This window comes from Triticum aestivum, chromosome 4B (assembly GCF_018294505.1).
Source record: "Triticum aestivum cultivar Chinese Spring chromosome 4B, IWGSC CS RefSeq v2.1, whole genome shotgun sequence".
Taxonomy (NCBI): Eukaryota; Viridiplantae; Streptophyta; class Magnoliopsida; order Poales; family Poaceae; genus Triticum; species Triticum aestivum.
The window spans coordinates 393,102,668-393,111,967 of NC_057804.1; positions in this window are offsets into that span (position 1 = coordinate 393,102,668).

Consider the following 9,300-nt stretch of genomic DNA (forward strand, 5'->3'; position numbering starts at 1 on the left):
TGCTGCTCTAGCCAGTTGCTATCCCCGAGGCAGATGTTGTTGTAGCCACCTGAGAAGCAACAAAGGTCGTTTGAGCTGCCTTGGCTGCCCGGTCATAGATAGCGGTCGCGCTCATGCACCTTGTTAGCACGCGCATGGCGGTTGCGGATGCGCTCTCGTCGGAGTGGGTCGCCGAAGTTGCCCTCACGATGCGGGTCCACATCCCCATCTTTCACCGATGATGATTGAACAGTGAAATGATATTTGGGGAGCAAGCTCGTGTGCTTGACACGCCAGCTGTGGACTGTAGCCGACGCACCTTCTCACATGAGCCATAGGCATACTATACACCGATGGTGCTCGAGGATATTTTTTACTGGATCTCACACGGTTGGTGATAATAAACTGTGTGGGATCTACTTGATTTTTCATTTTGATTTGAATTACATAATGGGGTCACAGCGGCAATGGACGGTGTTTGAATTGCTAGACCTTTATCTGCAGTGAACATGCAACTATATGTGTGTCATAAAAAAATTGGAATTACTTAGGGTTCATTTGGAAATTTTATACATTAAATTGGTTTTCTAGCCAGTTCAGGTGCACAAATTAAAATTGAAGCACATGCTCCAGTCCATAAAAACGGGTTGCAAAATCAAATGGTTGTCCTTGTTTGCAAGCTTAGGTCACATGCAAGAAATGAGAATGAACGTCAAACACCTTGACATTGTCGCTCAACCGCTAACATTGAGATACATGCTTTTAACATTCTAGTAAATCGAAAACTTGTCTGAAATTCATGAAACTTGGCATGATATCATGGAACGGCAGCGACATGCCGTGGTAAAAATATTGTCCCATTTGGGGCAGGTGTGGGTATAAGCTTCCCGCAAACCAGAGCTTCTCTCACAACAAGCCTGATGGTTTCAGTTGGGTACGTGCCACCTTGGGGGATGAAATGATATATGTTGCCTCTTCTTACTTTCAAAATGTTTCTCGTGTCAACATGGAAAAACACGAGTGGTGTGTCAATTTTTGGGATTTTTTGAGGTTCGTTTGGACATTTTTATACATTAACTAAGTTTTCATGCATTCATATGCATAATTCAAATTTGAACTACAGGCACATGCTCTAATGCATATAAATTAGTTGAAAATTCAAATATGTGTCCTTGGTGTGAATGAGTGTCAAACACCCTGCCACTGTAGCTCGGCCGAAAACATTGAGATACCTGATTTTTAAATTCTAGTAAATCCAAAACTCATTTGAAATTCATGAAACTTGGCATGCTATCATGGAGCAGCATCAACATGCCGTGGTAAATTTTTTGTCCCATTGGGGGCAGGTTTAGGGATATGCTTCTCACAAACCAGAGGTTCTCACAACAAGCCTGATGGTTTCGATAGGGAACGTCCCACCATTGGGGACGAAATGATATCTATTGCCTCTTATTGCTTTCGAAAAATTTCTTGGGTCAACATAGAACAACGTGAGTGTTGTGTCAACTTTTGGGATTTTTCGGGGTTCGTTTTGACATTTTTATGCATTAATTGAGTTTGCAATGCATTTATGAGCATAGTTCAAATTTGAATTACATGCACATGCTCTAATGCATATAAATTGGTTGAAAATTCAAATCTGTGTCCTTGGTTGCATGCTTAGGTCCCATGCAAAGAATGGGAATGAATGTCAAACACCCTGCCACCGTCACTCGGCCGCAAACATTGAGATTCCTGGTTTTTAAATTCTAGTAAATCCAAAACCCGTCTGAAATTCATGAAACTTGGCATGCTATCATGGAGCGGCATCAACATGCCGTGGTAATTGTTTTGTCCCATTTGGGGCAGGTTTGGGGATATGCTCCTCACAAACCAAAGGTTCTCACAACAAGCGATGGTTTCGATAGGGAACATCCCACCTTTGGGGATGAAACGACATCCGCTGCCTCTTATTGCTTTCAAAAAATTTCTAGTGTCAACATAGAACAACAGGAGTGTTGTGTCAATTTTTGGGATTTTTCGGGGTTCGTGTGGACATTTTTATGCATTAATTGAGTTTTAAATGCATTTATGTGCATAATTCAAATTTGAACTACATGCACATACTCTAATGCATATAATTGGTTGAAAATTCAAATATGTGTCCTTGGTTTCATGCTTAGGTCCCATGCAAGAAATGGGAATGAATGTCAAACACCCTACCACCTTCACTCGGCCGCAAACATTGAGATTCCCGATTTTTCAATTCTAGTAAATCCAAAACTCGTTTGAAATTCATGAAACTTGGCATGCTATCATGGAGTGGAATCAACAGGCTGTAGTAAAAAAATTGTCCCATCTGGGGCAGGTTTGGGTACCAGCTTCTCACAAACCAGAGCTTCTCACAACAAGCCTGATGGTTTCGGTAGGGAACATCCCACCTTTGGGGAAGAAATGATATCAGCTGCCTCTTATTGCTTTCAAAAAATTTCTAGTGTCAACATAGAACAACAGGGGTGTTGTGCCAATTTTTGGGATTTTTTAGGGTTCATTTGGACATTTTTATGCATTAATTGAGTTTTCAATGCATTTATGTGCATAATTAAAATTTGAACTACGTGCACATGCTGTAATGCATATAAATTGGTTGAAAACTCAAATCTTTGTCCTTGCTTGCATGGTTAGGTCCCATGCAAGAAATGGGAATGAATGTCAAACACCCTGCCACCGTCACTCGGCCGCAAACATTGAGATTCCTAGTTTTTAAATTCTAGTAAATCTTAAAATCATCTGAAATTCATGAAACTTGGCATGCTATCATGGAGCGGCATCAACATGCCGTGGTAATTTCTTTGTCCCATTTGGGGCAAGTCTGTATATAAGCTTCTCACAAACCAGAGCTTCTCACAACAAGCCTGATGGTTTCGGTAGGGAACGTCCCACCTTTGGGGACGAAATGATATCCGCTGCCTCTTATTGCTTTCAAAAAATTTCTAGTGTCAACATAGAACAACAGGAGTGTTGTGTCAATTTTTGGGATTTTTCGGGTTTCCTGTGGACATTTTTATGCATTAATTGAGTTTTAAATGCATTTATGTGCATAATTCAAATTTTAACTACATGCACATGCTCTAATGCATATAATTGGTTGAAAATTCAAATATGTGTCCTTGGTTTTATGCTTAGGTCCCATGCAAGAAATGGGAATGAATGTCAAACACCCTACCACCTTCACTCGGCCGCAAACATTGAGATTCCCGATTTTTCAATTCTAGTAAATCCAAAACTCGTTTGAAATTCATGAAACTTGGCATGCTATCATGGAGTGGAATCAACAGGCTGTAGTAAAAAAATTGTCCCATCTGGGGCAGGTTTGGGTACCAGCTTCTCACAAACCAGAGCTTCTCACAACAAGCCTGATGGTTTCGGTAGGGAACATCCCACCTTTGGGGAAGAAATGATATCAGCTGCCTCTTATTGCTTTCAAAAAATTTCTAGTGTCAACATAGAACAACAGGGGTGTTGTGCCAATTTTTGGGATTTTTTAGGGTTCATTTGGACATTTTTATGCATTAATTGAGTTTTCAATGCATTTATGTGCATAATTAAAATTTGAACTACGTGCACATGCTGTAATGCATATAAATTGGTTGAAAACTCAAATCTTTGTCCTTGCTTGCATGGTTAGGTCCCATGCAAGAAATGGGAATGAATGTCAAACACCCTGCCACCGTCACTCGGCCGCAAACATTGAGATTCCTAGTTTTAAAATTCTAGTAAATCTTAAAATCGTCTGAAATTCATGAAACTTGGCATGCTATCATGGAGCGGCATCAACATGCCGTGGTAATTTCTTTGTCCCATTTGGGGCAAGTCTGGATATAAGCTTCTCACAAACCAGAGCTTCTCACAACAAGCCTAATGGTTTCGGTAGGGAACGTCCCACCTTTGGGGACGAAATGATATCCGCTGCCTCTTATTGCTTTCAAAAATTTTCTAGTGTCAACATATAACAACAGGAGTGTTGTGTCAATTTTTGGGATTTTTCGGGGTTCGTGTGGACATTTTTATGCATTAATTGAGTTTTAAATGCATTTATGTGCATAATTCAAATTTTAACTACATGCACATGCTCTAATGCATATAATTGGTTGAAAATTCAAATATGTGTCCTTGGTTTCATGCTTAGGTCCCATGCAAGAAATGGGAATGAATGTCAAACACCCTACCACCTTCACTCGGCCGCAAACATTGAGATTCCCGGTTTTTCAATTCTAGTAAATCCAAAACTCATCTGAAATTCATGAAACTTGGCATGCTATCATGGAGTGGAATCAACAGGCCGTAGTAAAAAAATTGTCCCATCTGGGGCAGGTTTGGGTACCAGCTTCTCACAAACAAGAGCTTCTCACAACAAGCCTGATGGTTTCGGTAGGGAACATCCCACCTTTGGGGAAGAAATGATATCAGCTGCCTCTTATTGCTTTCAAAAAATTTCTAGTGTCAACATAGAACAACAGGAGTGTTGTGCCAATTTTTGGGATTTTTTAGGGTTCATTTGGACATTTTTATGCATTAATTGAGTTTCCAATGCATTTATGTGCATAATTAAAATTTGAACTACGTGCACATGCTCTAATGCATATAAATTGGTTGAAAACTCAAATCTTTGTCCTTTCTTGCATGGTTAGGTCCCATGTAAGAAATGGGAATGAATGTCAAACACCCTGCCACCGTCACTCGGCCGCAAACATTGAGATTCCTAGTTTTTAAATTCTAGTAAATCTTAAAATCGTCTGAAATTCATGAAACTTGGCATGCTATCATGGAGCGGCATCAACATGCCGTCGTAATTTCTTTGTCCCATTTGGGGAAAGTCTGGATATAAGCTTCTCACAAACCAGAGCTTCTCACAACAAGCCTGATGGTTTCGGTAGGGAACGTCCCACCTTTGGGGACGAAATGATATCCGCTGCCTCTTATTGCTTTCAAAAATTTTCTAGTATCAACATAGGACAACAGGAGTGTTGTGTCAATTTTTGGGATTTTTCGGGGTTCGTGTGGACATTTTTATGCAGTAATTGAGTTTTAAATGCATTTATGTGCATAATTCAAATTTGAACTACATGCACATGCTCTAATGCATATAATTGGTTGAAAATTCAAATATGTGTCCTTGGTTTCATGCTTAGGTCCCATGCAAGAAATGGGAATGAATGTCAAACACCCTACCACCTTCACTTGGCCGCAAACATTGAGATTCCCGGTTTTTCAATTCTAGTAAATCCAAAACTCGTCTGAAATTCATGAAACTTGGCATGCTATCATGGAGTGGAATCAACAGGCCGTAGTAAAAAAATTGTCCCATCTGGGGTAGGTTTGGGTACCAGCTTCTCACAAACCAGAGCTTCTCACAACAAGCCTGATGGTTTCGGTAGGGAACATCCCACCTTTGGGGAAGAAATGATATCAGCTGCCTCTTATTGCTTTCAAAAAATTTCTAGTGTCAACATAGAACAACAGGAGTGTTGTGCCAATTTTTGGGATTTTTTAGGGTTCATTTGGACATTTTTATGCATTAATTGAGTTTTCAATGCATTTATGTGCATAATTGAAATTTGAACTACGTGCACATGCTCTAATGCATATAAATTGGTTGAAAACTCAAATCTTTGTCCTTGCTTGCATGGTTAGGTCCCATGCAAGAAATGGGAATGAATGTCAAACACCCTGCCACCATCACTCGGCCGCAAACATTGAGATTCCTAGTTTTTAAATTCTAGTAAATCTTAAAATCGTCTGAAATTCATGAAACTTGGCATGCTATCATGGAGCGGCATCAACATGCCGTGGTAATTTCTTTGTCCCATTTGGGGCAAGTCTGGATATAAGCTTCTCACAAACCAGAGCTTCTCACAACAAGCCTGATGGTTTCGGTAGGGAACGTCCCACCTTTGGGGACGAAATGATATCCGCTGCCTCTTATTGCTTTCAAAAATTTTCTAGTGTCAACATCGAGCAACAGGAGTGTTGTGTTAAATTTTGCAATTTTTCGGGGTTCGTTTGGACATTTTTATACATTAAGTGGGTTGTCTTGGAATTTTATGTGCATAACTAAATTTTGAACTACATCCACATGCTCCAGTGCATATAAATTGGTTGAAAAATCAAATCTTTATCCTTGGGTGCATGCTTAGGTCCCATGCAAGAAATGAGAATGAGTTTCAAACACCAGGGCACTGTTGATTGCCGCAAAAATGTTGAGATACTTTTTTTTAAATTCTAGCAAATCCAAAACTCGTCTGAACTCATGAAACTTGGCATGCTATCATGGAATGGCACCCGACATGCTGTGGTATTTTTTGTGTCCATTTTGAGAGAAGAAGCACTGGAATAACATCCAACAAAGGCATTTTCAAACAAATAGCTGCCACTCTAACATCGCAAACATTTGTATAATTCAAATCATGTGCCTTATGTTAACCATTCACGTGACGCCACATGTGTTGGTTTTAATGGCTATAGGAGGTGTCGTGCGGACAACTGCTTGACTGAACGGGAGGCGTGCGAGCGCAGTGTGGTGTGCATGATAACCGAGAGACGTGCAAGCTGTCCACAATGCGCAGGCTCACCGGGAAGCGTGCGAGCTGTACGATGTGCAGGCTCACTGGGAATCGAGCCCTTTGACTTCCATGGCCACCTGCCTTCCTCTCCATTAATGGCGCCTGAGCCGCTGCTTAATATAGGCGGCCTTACTGTTCGCCTCCCATTCCCCTCCCTCCCGCAGACCTCCACCAACGCCATGGCGTAGAAGGATCATCTGCCACTAGCCTTCAAGTTTGGTGAAATTGACTCTGAGCCAGAGGATATAGAAAATAAGGAGGAATGGGGCCTCATGGACATGGCCCAGAATGGGCTGGTCGCGACTGTTGCTGCCCCCACTCCTGTCCCAGCTCCCATCCCCGCGCCCGCGCCAACGACCATCCCTGTAGCATTGATGGGCTGGTCGCCGAGCACTGTCACCAAGCTGGAAGCCGCGAGCGTCACCGAGGTCTCCGCGGACCCGCGCAAGCTCGTGTACATGCCAGCGCCAGCGCCAACGCCTGTGCTCGTGCTCGTGTGCGCCCCTCCACCCACCATGGCGCTGGTCCCCATGCATTTGGCTGCACCCGTTGCGCCCGTGCCCGTGCTCGTGCCCCCCTCAGCGGCATGGGACGCTGCCGTCGACCGCTACCTCTAAGTGCCGCCAGCTGCCTTCCTCTCGTGCCCCGCCCGTTGATCACGCGACTACATGATGTTGGATTTACAAGTGAAGAACATTCTATGCTGCCTTGAAGACTTCAACAACAGCGTCCCAGAGGACGACAGTGACAAGGACGGTGCGACACACCGCCTCCGCCGCTGCCGGAAATAGTTTTTTTCTTGGGTTTAATATTGTATTTCGATCGCAAACGTTTTAGTTAGAACACCCGTATGCAAACCGACAGCTTCCCCAGGAAGCCAAGGGGAAATGTGCCGAGCAGGATTTGTGCAGATCTTGATCGCAAACGTTTTAGATAGAACACCTGTATGCAAAGCGAGAGTAGGATTTGTGCATCTCTTCAACGCAAACGGTTGTTTTGGATGACACGTGTGCAACCACTTACAAACAATTTGGTAAGATTTGCATCTGTCATATTGGGTATGTTGCCATTTGTCAAACTTGAAAGATTGACATTTGTTGATCTAGTAACATTGCCATTTGTCAACCTTGTAACACTGCGATTTGTCAAAATATGCAGCTATAAATCACTAGCAGTATCTAATTTTTGCAACTCAAATTCAGTAATTAAGCATAGATTTCATTCATAGATTAAGCAGTCGTACTTAATTTATACAAACAGTTCAACTCGACAACTGAACTGACCAAACTTTTCCCCAATTGTTGCCAACCACGTACTGAAATAGCTAGTTCTACTTTATATGCCAGAAGATGGGCATAGGGGGGCTATGATACGTCCATTTTGCACCATGCTTTTATATCGACATTTATTGCATTATGGGCTGTTATTACACATTATGTCACAATACTTATGGCTATTCTCTCTTATTTTACAAGGTTTAACATGAAGAGGGAGAATGCCGGCAGCTGGGATTCTAGGCTGGAAAAGGAGGTGTTGAGCGGAAGAAATACCTGAGGGGGGCCACCCGCCGTCCACGAGGGTGGGGGCGCGCCCACCCTTACAGGGGGCGCCCCCTGCCTCGTGGGCCACCTGGCAGCCCTCCGGTGCCCATCTTCTGCTATATGAAGTCTTTTACCCTGGAAAAAATCATAAGCAAGCTTACGGGATGAAACTCCACCGCCAAGAGGCAGAACCTTGGCGGAACCAATCTAGGGCTCCGGCGGAGCTGTTCTGCCGGGGAAACTTCCCTCCGAGAGGGGGAAATCATCACCATCGTCATCATCCACGATCCTCTCATCTAGAGGGGGTCAATCTCCATCAACATCTTCATCAGCACCATCTCCTCTCAAACCCTAGTTCATCTCTTGTATCCAATCTTTGTACCCAAACCTCAGATTGGTAACTGTGGGTTGCTACTAGTGTTGATTACTCTATGTAGTTGATGCTAGTTGGTTTATCCGATGGAAGATCATTTGTTTAGATCCTTAATGCATATTAATACTCCTCTGATCATGAACATGAATATGCTTTGTGAGTAGTTACGTTTGTTCCTGAGGACATGGGTGAAGTCTTGCTATTAGTAGTCATGTGAATTTGGTATTCGTTCGATATTTTGATGAGATGTATGTTGTCTCTCCTCTAGTGTTGTTATGTGAACGTCGACTACATGACACTTCACCATTATTTGGGCCTAGAGGAAGGCATTGGGAAGTAATAAGTAGATGATGGGTTGCTAGAGTGCCAGAATGTAACATCCCAAATTTCCTATTTGGAATGTTTTACAATTATAGCTAAGCATCCTATGCATCCTGTTTGAATTGAATGCCATTTGAAGTTTCAGAGAATTTTGAGTTTTGAATTTGAATTTCAAACTTTGGCATGTGGGAAACATTTCAAAAACTAAGCCTGATAAATACTTGATCAAAAGTATGAGAGGAGCAAACATGACACTCCAAAAACATCAGAGGAAACAATGCCAAAGGATTTGGATTCAAATCTGAATTTTATTTGAATTTGAAAAAAATGGATTTTTATAAAGTTTGGATTTTGCCTTTGGAAAAATGTTCAAATGAAAGGGAATATTCCCCTGATCATTTTGGTATATATATACCCTATATAAAATATTTATAGATAATGTTTTATTTTTGTTCTTGTTTTATTTAAAAATATATAAAGAAAA